Source organism: Vicugna pacos, chromosome 2 (assembly GCF_048564905.1).
Source record: "Vicugna pacos chromosome 2, VicPac4, whole genome shotgun sequence".
Classification (NCBI taxonomy): Eukaryota; Metazoa; Chordata; class Mammalia; order Artiodactyla; family Camelidae; genus Vicugna; species Vicugna pacos.
In genome coordinates, this window is record NC_132988.1 from 30,188,293 (window position 1) to 30,206,477 (window position 18,185).

Below are 18,185 nucleotides of genomic sequence, written 5' to 3' on the forward strand. Positions count from 1 at the left end.
CTTTTACAAAAAAATGGCTGTAAGAAATATTCCTATGCACAAATCTTTGTTTAACTATTTGACCACTCTTAGGATAGATTTTGAAAATGTAAATTACTAGGTCGAAGGCTTTGGGTTCATTTTGTCAAATTGCTTGCAATGAAACATGCTGTAATTTAGATTCCTCACTATCAGTATATTGGGGACTTGCTGAGTACTTGGCAATTACCCAGCATAGAACTAGACTCTGGAGGGCTGGAAGCATACACTCAAGCAGATATGTATTTGGGGAGATACATAATAGATATATGTAACAGTAAAGGTAACCTGACCACGTATATAAATATCATAATAATTTGAAGATAGGAAATTCTATCAAATGCTGAAATAGGTTAAGAAAGTTTCATAAAAGAGGTAGAATAATTAAGACCAGAAGAGGTAGAAAGAAAGAAATGGAGACTGTGGGGAAGACTTTGAGTTGGGGAAGTTGCCTGGAGACTGCACGGGGAGCAGGAAGCAGGGAAACTCACACTTATTAAGTGTTCTCTGTGCGTATGCCAGGTACTGCACTAAGCATCTGATACATAATATTTCATTTTCTGCTCACACACAACAATCCTGAGAAGTAGGTATTATGGTTATTTTCATCCAACTCTGAATGATGTGAAAAATTGATGTTTAGGGGGATTAAGTCACTTGCTAAAGATCATGAAACTCTTGAGAGGTGGCACCAGGATTTGAACCCAAACAGTCTGCCTCCAGACCTCATGCTTTTCAGCACGTCACCTGACTGACTCATTACAAAGTCAGAATCATTTACCCATCAGTAATCGTATCCATGACTTGGTGTCAGTGAGTTGAGTCACAGCTGGTGCTCAGTAGATGCCTGAGAAAGAAAATGAGGGCAAAAGGGTTTCACATGCTAAGGCTTATTTCAGACGTCAGAGATCTAAACAGTTACATAAAAATATGTGGCATGGACTTAAATGTAAAATGTAAAGCTATAAAACCTTGAGGAAAAAATACAGAAGACAGTCTTTAAGATCTAGGGGTAAGCAAAGAGTTCTTACACTTGACGTCAACAGCAGAATTCATAGAAGGAAAGACCCAAGTATACTGGGTCTCTCAAAATTAAAAATTTTCTCTCCAAAAGACCCTGTTAAGAGGACAAAATATCAAGCTACAGACTGGGAGAAAATATTTGCAAACCACATATTCAACAAAAAACCAGTATATGGAGAACACTCATAACTCAACAATTTTAGAAACTCAAACAATTCAATTAGAAAATGGGCAAAAATCATGAACACATTTCCCAAAGAGGATATACAGATGGCAAATAAGCATTTGAAAAGATGTTCAACATCATTAGCCATCAGGAAAATAATGCAGATTTAAACCACAATGATATATCACTACACTATTATCAAAATGACTAAAATTAAAAAAAAAAATAGTGGTTAACACCAAATGCTGGCAAGGATGTGGAGAAACTGGATTGCTCATACATTGCTGGTGGGAATGTAAAACGGTCCAGCCATTCTTGAAAACAGTTTGGCAGTTTCTTATAAAACTAAACATGCAACTACCACAAGGCCCAGCAATTGCACTCTTGGGCATTTATCCTAGAGAAATGAAAACTTATGTTCACATAAAAGCTTGTACACAAATGTTCATAGCAGCTTTACTCATAGTAGCCAAGAACTGGAAACAACCCAGATGTCTTTCAATGAGTGAGTAGTAAACAAACTGCAGTATATCCATACCATGAAATATTACTCAGCAATTATAAAAAAAAAAGAAAGAACTATTGATACATCCACAAATCTCTAAGAATTTACACTGAGTTTTAAAAGCCGATATCAAAAGGTTACATACTGTATGACTTAATTTACATAACATTCTTGAAACGACAAAATTATAGAAATGGAGAATACATAAGCAATTAATAACGGATAATGCGGGAGTCAGAGAAGGAGGGAAGTGTATGTGACTACAGAAGGCAACATGAGGGATTCTTGTGGGGATGGAAATGATATATATCTTGAGTGTATCAATGTCAATGATATTGCACATGAATGTATCCTACAATGATATTGTGCTGGAATTTCCCAAAATGTTACTATTGGGGGAAACTGGGTTAAGGGTACATAGGACCTTTCAGTGGTATTTCTTATAACGGTCTGTTAATTAACAATTATCTCAAAATGAAAAGTTTAATTTAAAAATATATAGCCAATTGGAAGAGAAAAGAATGTAAACACTAACATATTCCTAGAAAGTAACCTAAAAGGTAAAGAAACTTCCCTATGTCATTCAACAGAGCAACAGGAATGAAAAATTCACCTGGCCTAAAGCTATGCAGATGTATACCTTCCGCTCTGTTGCTCTTTTCAGTACTAGTAGAAACAAGCAGCTAAGCAAGGGTAGGAAGAGAAAAGAAGCCTCGAAAATCAGGAAGAAAAAAAAAATGGAGTGGTCCTTTCTAGAGCCCTTTATAAATATTCTCTGTCACCTGGCTTTCTGTTTTCTATCCAAATGGCCAAATGGAATTAATGACTATGCCCTTTCCATGGTAGAGACTCACCAGGGCCCTGAGGGCAGGGGAAGAATCTGAGTCTTGCCTCACGTCAGCCAAATCTTACCTAATCTCTCACACATATTTCTCCACTCCAGTCCCAAAGCTTCACCCCAGTGCCCTCCCCACCCTCCCAGAGTCCCATTCCCCCAGCAGCCCCACTACACAGAACAGAGCATCCACGCAGACATCTAATATATCACTGACTGACTTCTAATCATGGGTCAAGCCCACTAGGTCATTCTGAAACATTCATCTTAGTTTTAAAAACATGAGAGGGACATTCTTGGCAAAAATCCAGGAGTAATGAATTCTATGTTCTAGAAACAGAGAAACTGAACTATTTCGATTTGAAAGTAAGAGCTGGCAGGAAACCAACAGAGCAAAGTCCTGGGGGGAAGGGGGCAGGAGGAACAGGCTGGTTAGTTAACTTGTAGGTCTGTAAGGTGGGCAGATTTCCTTAAAAAGCAAACAAAGCAATTTTAGACTTGAGAGACTTAATTGGTATCCAAGGCCAAGAATATGAATAATGTTATATAAAAACCTTGCTCAAGTGAGAATTCTGCAATCAAAGCATTCTGACTCTAATGGCTAAAGTTTAAGGGGGAAGAATACAGAAAAGGACGTTTATTTTTCCAATCATATATTATAATATATATACCACTCATGGTGTCAAGATTTAAATCTCATATTTTTTTTCCATCTGGCAATAAAAGGTTGATGCTTTTCAGAATTTTCTATATCTAAGAAAATAAAGAGTCAAGCTGCTTTTGTAGGTTACAGACAGCGCTAAGATACTCTTACATTTGTTCTTCCCTCCATAAAATGAGAAACTTCATTTATGAATAAGGTAAAATTAGAGAATTAATAATGGCTTAATAGCAATTCTAGATCACTTTGGTAATGAAGGACAGGAATAGCACATATAAATAGAAATTCAAGGACAGTGAAAAATCTATTTGTTTTAACCTCTTCCCTTTCTATCCCCCTTCCTGTCCAACTAAAATATTATTATTGAAATGAAAGAAAGGCACACAGGAACAAAAACAACAAAACAAAGAGCCTGTGGAAACTACTTATGTCACCTTCTTTCAAATTATAACAATCACTGTAAGTATCATTGAATGAATAAAAATATATGTATAAAAATGCCCATTTCTGGGTGATTAATTTTATTATAGCAAAAAATGGGCAACAATCTAATGTCCAAAAATAGGAAAATGTTTAAGTAATTTATGGTATGTTGATATGGTGGAATGTTTTGCAGCCGTTAAAAGAAGTCATATTTTCAAATAGCAAACATTAAGGAGGGAAATACCTACCAATCGTGGGAATAGGGAAGAAAGTGGACTCTCATACAATGCCAGTAGAAAAGTGGACTGGTATAGACTTTAAGGAAAGTAACCTTGGCAATATCTATTAAAATTAAGAATATGTTACCCAGACAAAGACACAGATGTATGTAAAGAGTATTTTTAACTACAAAAGCAAAAACAGGTAAGGACTATGCCATGGAATCCTCTTATACAAACAGGGAATCATTTTCATGGAAGGAATCCCAACTGAAAGAGCTTACGTCCAACTCACTGTTCACTCATGTCTTTGGGGTCCACCCCTGTGGGATCCTCAAACCTTAATCTTCTCTTTAATCCCAGCCCTCTGGGTAATACTATCTCCCACTTGGCAACTACCCAGCGATGTTCATGGACATACCTATATGGTACAGTCCACCAAGACTATTCTCCTTCTTCACTCACTTCCTCCCACCCATCAGACATTAATTGCCGAGTCCGGTTAACTCTGAATTTGCAGTGAGTCTCCCACTTGTCCCTTCCTCCTCATCCTCTACCATCTATCCTGACGCCAGACCGTATTACCTTCCACAGTTCTATCCAAAGGTAAAACTGGTTTTCTTTCCTCATTAGCCCTCCCTGCTCGAATTTACACATTGTGACCAAAGCAATCCTCTGTGAAGTTCTGACCAAGATTCTCTCCTGCGTAGAGCTTTTCAATGCCTCCTCTTTGGGTAAAGAGCAAACCTCAGCATCCTCAGTGCAGCATGCCAGGTCCTCAAGAACCTGGCTCTAGACGTAGCCTGAACAGCCCCAGTGCCTTTGGGTGTTGAACTGGTATACTGGGTTGAATAGTGTCCCCCAGAATTCATGTCTACCTGGAACCTCGCCTTGTAAACTTATTATGAGATAGAGTCTTTGCAGATATAATTAGTTACGATGCGATCTTGCTAGATTAGTAAGGGCCCTAAATCTAGGGACTGGTGTCCTTATGAGAAGGCCATATGAAGACACAGAGAGACACACAGAGAAAAGATGCCCATGTGAAGAGGGAGGCAGAAATGAGAGTGATGCAGCTATAAGCCAGGGAATGCCAAGAGTTGCCCGTAGCCACCAGAAGCTAGGAAGAGTCAAGGAAGCATTCTTCCCTGGAACCTTTAGCAGGAGCACAGCACGACTGACACCTTGACTGGGGACTTACACCTTCCAGAACTGTGAAAGAATAGATTGTTGTTTTAAGCCATCAGGTTTGTGACAACTTGTTTCAGCGGTCCAAGGAAGCTAACACAGTTGGTTACCAAGAAACAACAACAAAAACAACATCCAGAAAACTCAGTTTAGCTCAAGGAGGAAGAAATTTACCACAGAAATACCACTATATTTCAGGGACCCAAGAACAGAAATACAGCTGAGCCTCAGGAACATCCAAAATCAGAGACACAAAGGTCACCAGAGTTCTTGCTCTGTGACGCTGTTTTCCCTCTGTATCAGCGTCATTTCTTTTTCTTCTTCTCACTCTTCCTTTTTTTCTATCTCATTTTGTCTCTCTTCCTACATTTCTCAAGGTTCAAAGTTTAACTTCTGATAACCAAGAGAAACTGATTACTTTTTTTCTTAGCTTCAATTCCAAATTCCCAAGAAAGAACTGAGAGGCCTGTTGAGTCAGGATTCCCCAACATCAATCAATATTATGTGGTCAGATGATGATTCTTACAAAAACCATGTGACCATATGGTACCAAGAAGACGATTTTTATAGAAACCACGTGGGTAAAGTAGACCTGGGAGGAGAAAGGGAAAGGAACCATTTGTGTCCTTGAAATTCATGCTTCCCCTTTTCTGGAAATCCCTTTTTCTCTTATTCTGTCTCTGCTTGTTGAAATCGCACATGACTTTGAAAGTTTAGCTTCAACATCACCTTTTCTATAAAATATGTTAATCTCTGCCAATAGACCATGACCAGGCCTCAGAAGTTTTAGCAGCTCCTTGAAGCCTTCTGGATCCAGCCATTCAGAATTCCTCCCACTCCTCTGCAGGCTTCTGTGGTACTCTGTTGGAAGTTCCTTTATAGTATTTGTCATCTTCTGGCTTCTACTGAAGATACTTGTAAACGTTTTTCTCTTCCTCTGATGTGTTGGTTCCTTACAGACATGGTTCAATATTTTGCACATACCAGTAAGACAGTACCTCGTTGTCAAATATAATTCCCCATTCCTACCCTCTCAAATATCCAATTAACAATAAGTAAAGTTTGTTTCAATTGAAATATAAGTGCATATATAACACCAACATATTTTTGCTCCCAGTATATGACCTAATTTTGATCATTCTCCACTCACATGATGGACTCAGATCACACCTTGTTGCATAATAAAGTGAAGACCCCTCCTCGGCCATCACATGTGTGCCTTGGTGCTTAGTGTCCAGAGAAAAGACATCCCTACTGCCAGGCTGTGAGGATTATGGGAAGGAGAGGGAAGACAGAGGTAGGAAAAGTGCGGGCTGGGCACACTGCCCAAGCCCCAGCACGGGAGGAGTGCGGCTGGGATGTCAGGAATGGCAAGAGCAGATGAGCAGAGGGCCTTTTGCCTGTGTTAAACAGAAAAATGCTAAGGGACCACAGACGGAGCACGTTTTACAGCCAAGGCAGGAAGATGAAGTTGGGGAGGGAAAATTCGGGTAGGTTTTGTCAAGTCAAGAGCCTATAAACAGTCTGCATCCCCTATTAGGAAAGCAAAGCCTTAGAGTACTGTTGATCAGCTGGAAACCCCTGGCTAGGCAGGCTGGCCACTGACAGTGCCAGGAGTGGTGGAGGGTGGAGGCAGCAGCGCAGAGCCTGGGAGGCGCTGTGTGGAAGGTGTGCGCTGGATGGCTGGAAGGGCAGGGTCTGGATAGGGAAGAGGAGGCCTCCAGGGAGATGCTGGGACTAAGTGCGGTTGTGGCAGCTCATCAGCAGCAGTGGATGCTGAAACCCACACGAGGGGCAGCAGGGCCAGGCACTGGGCAGGCCCCATTTTGAAGAGCAGGCCCCCCTGTGTCAATGAGGCCCCTGGCTCTGGCACTCAGGACCGGACTTCTGAGGCTCTCCTCAGGCACCTAGATGCCATGCCAGGCAAAGAGCACGAACTGGGAGTTGAATTTTGATGGAAGACACAAAATACATTTAATGGGAAATTTAAGAGCACTCCTGCCCACAACTCAGCTAGGTAGGGGGTTCAGGCATAAGACCAGTCATAGTAAATTTAAAATTTCAGTATTACAACCAAAAGCTAAATGTGAGACTCTCCTACCCCATATTCATCAATGTTTGGCTATATTTTTGTTTAATATCAATAAATCATATTACTACTATATGGTGAATTTGCAGCTTTTATGTCCAGAACCCTCTGATATTTTTTACTGTACTTTTTGCTTAATAACAGCCACAATTAGTCCTGCAGGTCAGCTAGAAGTCCCTTGGACAATAAAAGAGTAAGTTAATAAAGACCATTATACCATGTGCTCAGCTTCTTTGGAGAGAGCAAGAATCATGCTGTGAATTGGTATTAAGACCAGTGCCGCACTTATTACTTGCACAGAGCACAGTGAGATTAAGGTGGTGGGAGGCAGGGACAGACGACCCAGGCAGAAATCTGGCTCCCTGCCCCCTTCCCCCACCCTCTGGCCCTGGCAGCCTCAGCCATCCCTGTGGACCAGCTCAGCCATCAGGCAGGAGCAAGAGTCAGGCCCAAACTTATACAGGCAGGGCTTGACCCATCAGCCAGAATCTCTTCTTTCTTCTCCACCTGCCATCCAAGTGCATCTATGTACTCAAGGTCGACTTTTGTGCATAGGAATATTATTCAAAAGTTACTTTGGTTTTGAAAAATTAATATTTGACTTTACAAAATCAGAACCCAGGGTGATTTTTCTGTAAGCTTGTAAGTTTATAAAACTTTTTAGATACAGGGAACTGTAAACAATCCCTCCTGAGGGGACTTTTGATTAATGTTTGATCACATTTACAAATTTACTTAATTAACCTACTTTAAATATTTTAAATGCCTTATAAATTTAATATAGTCATTTTTTCAAGTTCTTCAGTTGTCAAACCAAAACAACAAACAAAAACAAACAAAAACCAAAAAACACTTTCCATGTACTCAAGTGATTCATATATATCTAATAAATTAATCTTATAAATACATTAATTTTAAGTTCTTTTAAATGTTTAATACTGCATTTATATTTGAAAAAATTCCACTTAAAATAAAAAATGTAAATCAATTACTTAGTTCCACATTTTAAATAAGCATTACACATATAATATGTTATCCTAATAGGTCATATTCTCTTAAACATTATAAATATGTAAAATACTAAATATACTGATTCCTTTACAAAAAAATACTAATACAATGTGTTTGATTTTTTAAATATTTCTATATTTAATTGTAAACTTTCCCAATGTTAAAAAAATGCTTTAAAAAAGTTTATTTTCTCATGTTCTTTTGAGTGTATCTTCTGAAGCTGGTTGATTTGCATATGAGATCTGGAGCCACAAATATCTAGAGGAATTTTTCTCATAACATCACTACCACAGAGTCCCTTTATATTCTAAATATGTCATAAACTCCAAAACTTAAAGAGGGAGTTGACACCAGCCTCCTAAAAGGCCTCCAATGATTGTCCCCTCCTGTAAGTCAGTCCCCTGGGTAGACACTTCTGCTCTAAATGAAGCTGACCTGTAACCAGTAGGATATTCTGGAAATGATGAAGAGTGACTTCTGAAGCTAGGTCATAAAAGACATTGCTTCTTCTACCTTGCATACTCTTGGATTGTTTGTTGTGGAGGAACAGCTACTCATGCACCCAGGGAATAATCTATGTGAGTAGATTAGTAGTTGAGTCCTACCAACAGCCAGCCTTAACTTGCCATGCATGTGAATCACCCATCTAGGACACAGATCCTTTAGCTCCAGTCACCCTTCAGATAATGTAGCCCTGACCAAAACTTAGCAACTTCATAAGAGACCTCAACTGAAAACTAAGCAGCCCCACCCTTCTACGTGGTCTCTGAGGTAGCGGCGAGCCTGGAAGCCAGGCTCAGCTTCCAGACCATGGACCCCAGAGAAGTGAGTGAATTTCAAGCCTTTGTGAAAATATGTGAACAGGATCCCAGCATCCTGCACACCAAGGAAATGCACTTCCTGAGGGAGTGGGCAGAGAGCAAGGTGGGGAAGGTGGTGGGGGTGAAATATCACCTGCCACTCATAAACTAAATCAGAACACACCAAGGAAGGAAAAGCAAACAGTGAGAAGGCAGAGGAAAACCTGAAGACAGACGAATCATTCGGAGAGGCAAGTGATCTGGAATTTGAAGGTGTAATTGAACCAGACACTGATGTCCCTCAACAAACAGGGAACGAAAATGTAGAGGTAACTGAGGATATGCTGGATCACGCAGGTGATAAAAATGTGGCTGCCATTGGTGCCCTAAGTGATGGTGAACTACAGAAAGCCATTGACTTGTTCACATAGTCATCAAGCTGAATCCTCGCTTGGCCATTCTGTATGCCGAGAGAGCCAGTGTCTTCACCAAATTACAGAAGCCAGATGCTTCCATCCGGGACTGGGACAGAGATATTGAAATAAATCCTAATTCAGCTCAGCCTTACAGGTGGGGAGGAAAAGCACACAGACTTCTGGGCCATTGGGAAGAAGCAGCCCATGATCTTGCCCTTGCTTGTAAACTGGATTATGATGAAGATGGTAGTGCAATGCTGGAAGTTCAACCAAAATCTGGAAAATTGCTGAATGTCGGAGAGAGAGTATAAGTGAAACTGTGAGGAGCGAGAGATCTAAGAAAGAACAGAAAGGGTTAAGAAGGGTTTGGAAGAACAATGGAGAGCCCAGAGCGAGGCAGAAGCCTGAGACTATCTGGAGCTCAGTAGGCCGCTTTCCAGGTGGCTTTCCTGGGGCAAAGCATGGTAATTTTCCTGGAGGAATGCCTGGAATGGGAAAGGGAATGCCTGGAATGGCAGGAATGCCTGGGCTCAATGAAATTCTTAGTGACCCAGAGGTCCTTACAGCCAGGCAAGATCCAGAAGTTATGGTGGTCTTTCAGGACGTGACCCAGAACCTGGCAAATATGTCGAAATGTCACAGTAACCTGAATGTTTTGAATCTCATCAGTAAATTGTCGGCCAAATTTGAAGGTCAAATGTAATGTCCTTCTGACAAATCAAGACCATGCTGAAGGAAAGGCAACATCCTCATGGATGTCCCAATAATACAAACCAGTGTACCTCTGACCTTCTCCTGAAGACAGCTGAGGTGCTTTGAAGATAATCACTATCCCTCTGCCCCACATGCAAATATTTTATAGTGGTTTGCCTTTAGGGTATCCATTCAGATATTGTTCTCCTACTGGGAATTAAGACTTTTAACACTTTTTAAACCTTAAAAATATTAAAAACAAAACCAAAAACTAAGCAGTCCCTTCCTGCTCAAAAAATAAAACCCACTGAGTTGCTCCCAAACTTCTGGCCCACAGAAACTGAATGAGATAACAAACCTTTATATTGTTGTTACTATAAATTTGGGGGGTAATTTGTTATATAGCAATAGATAACTAATCAGAAATGGTCATATTAGCCCATATCCCTAAATCCAAATCGTATTATTATCTAATTTTCAAGCCTGGTTAATTCTACTCAGGTCACTACAACATTTGCTTGGATTAAACTATTTATTGTTTCATCTCATCTTGAATTTTTGTTTCCTATTCTTTCTATCTGTTGGGTCCACAATTATAAAGAAACATTAAAGTCTATCTAATTCTGCTTCTCATAAACCTGTTCCTTACTCTGTCACGACTTCAAGGAACTGCATTGTACTGCTACCTATCACCACAGCATCCTCCCATTGGCCAGATTGAGAGTCTATATTTGAACAATAAAAGATGAAAGCATCTTTTCTAGAAATCCACCACTAAAATGTCCATGAAGCCTAATAAACATCCTAGACATAACGTGGCTGAAAAGGAGCTCTCAGTTTTCCTCTCTCCTAGCCTAGGATTTCCCCAGGCTTCCACAGCTCCGTCAAGGAAAGAGCCATCCTTGATTCTTCTCTTCTTCTCAATCAACTACCGTGTCCCCTTAGACTCTGCCTGGAGAACATATCCTGACGTTGTTGACTTCACTTCATCTCCATAGCCCATCTCCTTCCATGTCCATTCTTTCATCTCCATCTCCTCAGCCTGGACTAAGCCACCATCATTCACCAGGACACTGCAAATCGCCTTCTAACTATAATCCCTGTTGCTTCTCTCTTTAAACATTCACACAGGTGCTTGTGTGACACATTTTATTTCTCTTGGGTAAATGCCTAGATGTGAGATTGCTGAATCATATAGTAAGTGCCTGTTTAATTTTACCTGAAACTACCAAACTGTTTTCCATTTTGCACTCCCAGCACCTGCTATTGTTTTTTTAAAAGCCATTCTAGGAGGTGTTTAGTAGTCCTTTTTCAATTAAGATAAAATTCATATATAGTGAAATGTACAGATCTTAGGTGTACAATTCAATGAGTATTGATAAACGCATATACTCATGTAGTCAAGATGTAGTACATTTCCATTACCCTCATAAATTCCCGAGTAACCCCCTTCCAGTCAGTCTCTACCCTCAAGAGGCAGCCACTTCTGATTACTATCACCATAGATTAGTTTTACCTTTTCTTAAACCTCTTAAGAGGATCAGTATAGTATATACTGTTTTGTGTCTGCCTGATTTTGTTCAACATAATGGTTTTGAGATTCATCCACGTTATTGCATGCATCAGTAGTTCTTTATTTTTATTGCTGAGTGGTATTTTATTGTACAAACATATCACAATTTGTTTATCCATTCAACTTTTGAGAGACATTTGGGTTGTTTCCAGCAATTCCATTCCTAGGTATTTACCCAGGAGAAATGAAAGCATATGTCCACAAAAAGACAATAATCACCAGCTTCCTCTCTTGAGCCACAACCATCCATTCTCCATGTAGCAGCTAGAGGGATCTTCTAAATAACTTACTCAAAACCCATCACTCCTCTGCTTAATATCTTTTAGTACCTTCCCAACCCACTTAGGAGAAAATACAAGCTCCCTACCATGGCTGGTGAGACCCAGACATCAACCCTGCTGCACGCAGGAATTCCCTGGGAACTTTCACTGCCTGGGCTCTACCTCAGATCAAGTGAATCAGAACCTCTGGAGGAGGGCTCCACATAGCTTTTAAAGCGCCCCCAGGACATTCCAACAGGCCTCCAGGTTTGGAAGGCCCTGCCAGAGTGACCTGACCCATGGCTCTCTCACTTTATCTCACACCACTCTCCCCCTGGGGTGCTGTAATCCAGCCACATCGGCCTCCTTTCAGCCCTGTGAACACAGCGATTTTATCCCTACCTCGGGGACTTTGTACTAGTGTTTCTTCTGCCTGGAATGTTCTTTAGATCTTAGTGTAACTGGTTCTTTCCTGTGATTCAGGTCTCAGCTGAAATGTCACCTGCTCAGAGGGGCTTTTCCTGCCCACCCAACCTAGAGGAGCCACACTATAGCATGTCACTTGTTTAAATGCTCTGTATTACTTTTATGTCTAATAACATCATGTTCATGCATTTTTTCTGTGTGTTTGTCTGTTCTCCCCACCCACCTCCCCATGACTATAAATCCCACGAGAACAGGGACCTCACCTTAGTATTTATAATCATGCCTGGCACATAATGAAGGTTTAATAAATATTTAACATGTATAAAATATACCTGGGAGGGAGGGCAGAAGTCCACACGGGGTCTTCTTTCTTTCTTGACTTACAGGCAAATGGAGAGGCTTTAGCCTGAGGGGATTAAACCCAGATACTGAAGTTCATTAGGTCCTAAAAGGCAAAGAGGTTGTTTTTGGCTTCTAGTATCTTAACTTCAGCCCTCACCTGATGCTGTGTACATTGTAGATACTCAATGAATATATTTCTATCAACAGTGAAGTGACTATGATCTGCTTTGAGGGGCTAGAGGGGTTGTGGAAAAAGGTGATGGGAGGTAGAGTGTGTGGGTAGGGATTTGGGGATCATGAGAAAAGGAGACAGAAGTATATTTATGCCGTTATCCTCCCTTTAGGGAGATGCCACCAATTCAAAGCATGAAATTCAGTTTACTCTCTTCCAGCCAATTGGATTTCAAAACATTGTCCTATTCTACGTGTAGTTTCTCTTTATAAGCAAGGCGATATGTTTAAGCAATGTTTTAAAGAAATTTAAAAAGAAAGAAAAAGGAGGGCTATAGGGAGGAAGACAGGAGGGAACAAGGAAGGATTTAGGAACACCTTTGTGCTACACACAGTACCAGGCATGTTCGGGTATTTGCTTACTTATCACAACCCTATGTGAAAACAGATATAATTATACTCATTTTACAGATGAGGAAACTGAATGAACCTAGAGAAAAGCAATTTCCCTTTTAAATATTCTTACCCTCAACTGTTATAATAAAATAGAAAAAAATATACAACATATACACATCAAATATGCAGATGGCATTAACAATGGGAATGCCATCTAATGTAAGCATGATAGATCAAAGTTTCAAATTAATCTTGTCAGCCTAGAACACTGGACTAAAACCAAGGGTTAGATACAATGTAATACATAAACGAAATCCTGCAATCAGTTACACAGGTACAGAAAGACAGAGACCTAGTTTGGCTGGAGTTTGTGTACAAACATCTTGTGGGTTAGGCTGACAGCTAGTTTCATATAAGCCAATAGTAGTTGTGAAAAATGTGAACAGGACAACCCTTACGTACCTCATGACGTTCCTTATATGAATCAGCTTCTTTTCAGTATTTATCATTGGAAGTATTTAAAAAATTTTCTCCTGGCGTCTGTTACTTCTGATTATCTTTTCATCTCTGAAGCAGATCCTCATTAATACTAACACTATTAACACAATACACAATAACACAGTAGCCCTCATTTATTAAGGGTTTTATGCCAACTACACAATTACTGTATTTAATCCTCCCTCTTAACAGCACTAATGAAATAGGTATAATTATTTTCGCCATTTTATAGATGAGAAAACTTGGGTTTAGAAAATCTAAGTGATTCTCTCAAGATCAGACCGCTAATGACATTCATGGTGCCCCACTCCAGCAGTCTGAGAGCCGCACGCTCCTAACCATTCTATCTCCTGCCCCAGAGTTTCAGAGATTCCTTTTCCTTTGCTCATTCCTTAAATGTCAGTATTCCTTAGAGTCTGGTCCTCAGATCATCACCTCTCTGGTTAATCACCAGTAGACACGGGACTCCAGCTGATGACTTCTACACTGATGAGTCCTATGACTGCCACCAGTGACTGCCGACCTAACAGCACTTACCCTTCCTTGCTAGTAGGTGCCCCAATAAGCTTCAAGAGGAGGATGGATCCAGCCCCAACCCTGGTCCCAGAGAATGAATCATGACTGGTTTAAACCAAACATGATGCTTCCCTGCCTCCTCTTTTCAGTGACTAGCTTAAGCACTGGAAGAGAGTCAGCTGAGGGATGTTTGAGGAAAGTTATCCTGGCTCATAAACAGAAACATTCATCAACAGATCATCTTTTTTCTATCACTGTGTTGTGTCTGCATGTGCTGTGGAGAACTAAGGCAGCTGTCTTGGAGCCTTTGATAATTTTCAAGAATATAAAGGGCTCCTGAGACCAAAACATTTGAGAACTTCTATCCAGTTCATGCCAGTTTCATCCTTTACCAGGCTACTGAAACAGTTTCCTAGATTTTTTTTAACTGCTAATCTGTGTGTGGCCAACCCCAGTAAACCCATTCTCTGCATTGCTACCAAGAAGATCTTACTAATGCCAATCAGATCCCTGCTTAATCCTTCAATGGCTCCCTGTTGCCTTCCGCTTAGCACCTAACTAACTCCCTACTTCTCTTGTTTTATTTGCTCCTCTCCCCTCACATAGCCTTCACCCCAGCCATTCACAGGTAACTGCAATTTCCAATCAGAAATGATATTGTTGAACTTTCCTACAATGAATGGATTACACAGATGATGGAAGAGCTATGAGGTCACAGGATGGTGAGGCAAACAGAGGGGAGCAACAATTGTAGCAAGCCACCGCCAACAGCAAGTTCTCGGACTAGTGGAATAAAAGGCAGACGTGGTGTCACCAGACCTGAAGGGTCAGGGTTACCCAGGGAAATCTAGAACCATGGTAGACCTGTTCTACACGTGCTGGGCCCGTGGAGGAGCCAAGGCACTGCCAACGGTGCCTTCCACCGCTGAGCTTCCTCATCTGCCCTTAAGTGCAAACTGTCACATCCTCTCCTTCATTCTCTGGCTAGCTAACTCTTACTTATCCTTTGAAACTCAGGTCATTTTTTACAGGAAGCTGTCTCTGAGCGCACAGTGTAATTTACCTGTTCCTCTTCTATGCTTCCAAAGCATCATTTACCAAAGTGGTCGCCAGAAAGCACTGCGATCACTGGTTTATCCCCACCACACAATAAGCTCCTTGAGGGTTGGAGTGGCCTCTCTTTTCTTTGTTTTGCTTGAGCCAAGGGCAGTGTCTGACTACAGTGTTGGGGGCTACTGTATGCACTCAGAAAATGTTTCACAAACATATTAATCAATGAATTAACTCTAAGGTAATTTGCTTTGGGGGCAGGTGAGTTTTATCTTCTGGAGCCTTGCTTTTCTTTTCTTTTTAAATGTGCTAAGACCTGTACTATTCAGGGCATTTTCCTCGTGCACTAGCTTCTTCCTATGGCCCTTGAATGGAAATGCTATTTAGCGTCTTAACACCATCTCTATACTGTGGGATGTATAAAGATGATTTCTGAAGCCCCAGCCTCATGGTCCCCTTCAAACTGTGCTTCCTGGAGTGGAGGCCTCTGTAGTTTCTTCCCTGTTTGCACACTTGGAACACTTAATTTTACAAACCACCTTTCAAATAAGCCAGAAATTTTTTTCCCTGTTTTTTTAGTTTTATACCTTTTGTGCCTTTTCATAACCTTTTTTTCTTCACTTTGGATAAAAATAATAGGTAATGAAGGCTTAATTATATTTTGGGAATCCCTTCTTTGCTTTTAGAAATGGCCATTAATATTAGTGCCTTGCCATGTGTTAGGGACATAGTCTGAGCACATGCACAAGTTCTAAGGAAAGCTTTTCGGAGAGTAGGAAGCTGGTGAGCATAGTATGAGGATGAACAAAGCATGCCAGCCAGCGGACAGTCCTTTTATTTTCTTAATAGCTTCATTAAGATGTGAACCACATACTGTATAATTCACCCATTTAAATGCACAATTCAGTGATTTTTAGTATATTCACCAAGGTGTGTAACCATCACTGCAACTTTAGACCATACGTATCATCTCAGAAAGACACCCTGTACCCTTTAGCTAACATTCTCCCCACTCCCCTACCTTCCCCCAGTCTCTGTCATCTCTAAAACTATGAATCTATTTCCTGTCTCTATAAATTTCCCTGTTGTGGACTTTCATATGAGTAGACTCATACAACATGTGGTCTTTGGGGACTGGCTTCTTTCACTTAGCATAATGTTTTCAGGGTTCAGACACGTCGTAGCCTGCATCAGGATTCCGTTCATTTGGACAGTCCTTTCCAAATGCCAGAACTGGACTGGACCAGCACTATCACCAGAGCGATCAGTGTAAACTTTTTTGGTGAGAGGATTTTCATCTGCCATGGATCCTGGCTGGTGAATCTCACTGGGAGCCCGCTATACTGCCTCTTTACCTAAGCAACCACCATCAGCTGGCATTGGGCCTTCTATGAAGATGAGGAAGTTAAAAATTAATCAGAATTACAGACAAAATCCCCCAACCATTGTTATGACTTTTGAGCAATAGAATTCACACACACACACACACACAAATCCACCTCAGGCTGTCTCTTCACACAGTTCTAGTGGACTCTCTACGTGCATCCAGTGGGGAAGTCCAGGCTAGCGACAGGGCCAAAGCTTATGTGAGTGTTATACGAGTTCACTGGTTCTCCGTGAGGCCTCTCAGAACAGCAGCATCAGTATCACCCAGGAACTTGTTAGAAATGCCGATTCTCAGACCACCCCCAGACCTACTACATCAGGAACTCTAGAAGTGGGGCCCAGCAAATGTTTCAACAAACCCTCAAGTGCATGGATCCACACTTAGGCTGGAAAACCACTGATGAGTTAACCGGTGGTAAAGGACTATCAGTCCTGGCGCAGGCACACAGACTAATTACTGACTCATACCTTGCTTTGTATCAAGTATAGATACTCAATGAATGAAGAAAAACCATCGGGGCTTAAGTAGCAGATAGTTAAGATAGATAAGATGCTGAATTTCTATGCATTGATATGACAGGTAATCAATTTTATTACTCCCCAACTCCCACTTTTATTTCCTTTTGAAACAATGCTTTGGTAAAAACTTACTTTAAAAAAATCCTGATAAACTTTTTGACTTCACAAAGTTTATTTCCACTTCAGATTGAGAAGATCTTATAGGGAATATCTGTAGAAGATGGTATTTCTATAAATCTTGGTGCAAGAAAAATTAATTTGTAAATCCATTCACATCAGACACATGTCTCTGGAGGTTGCTTTTCTGAGGGGATGTTTTGTCAGTGTAGAGACAGTATCAGGCAGTGCATTTTTGAAGCAATTGGTAATCTGATGCCTCTGTTGATGAAATACCCAAGAGTTCACTTTGGACACACTAGGGACTTGATCTATCCTTTGTTGTTAGGACCAAACACTTTTTAGATACTCTGAGGATAGTCATTATCTCCTTCAAAAAGAGCACAGGAATGGTTTATTCTCAGCTGATCTGAATAGATTTGAGTCATGGTTAGCAGTTTCAAAATTCTGCTAAAACATGCCTTAAATACTTAGATAAAAGTATAATTCTTGATAAAAAGCAATTTTATTTGTCAGAAATCACTGTTGCGTAATTCTTTTGACTTAGTAGTATTATTTCCTCAGCATCTATTTTCATTTTGCTTTAAATACCATTAAAATTGATTTTTAAAAAGTCTTAGAAACATAGAATCCTTTCATGAGGCACATACCACACATAGCCTCACGTTGTTAATTACCATTTCATGTATCTGTGTCTCATCCCTCAACTAGATTTACCCTCACTCCTTAACAATTTCTTGTACGTATTTGTTTGCTTTTATGATGCCTAACAGATGTCTTAACCGTAGCAGACATTTGTTAAATATGTGTGTATTGATTGACAGTTTTGATAATAACTTGAAATGCCCATTCCTCTTGTCAAAAATAGAAGTTCTCTCGAATTAG

The 18,185-nt window shown here is 40.4% G+C and overlaps 1 pseudogene; it reads left to right on the top strand.

Annotated features, from left to right (window-relative positions):
• The first annotated feature begins 8,947 nt into the window (after positions 1 to 8,947).
• LOC102543075 (hsc70-interacting protein pseudogene) lies at positions 8,948 to 10,056 on the top strand (annotated as a pseudogene).
• The last annotated feature ends 8,129 nt before the right edge of the window (positions 10,057 to 18,185 follow it).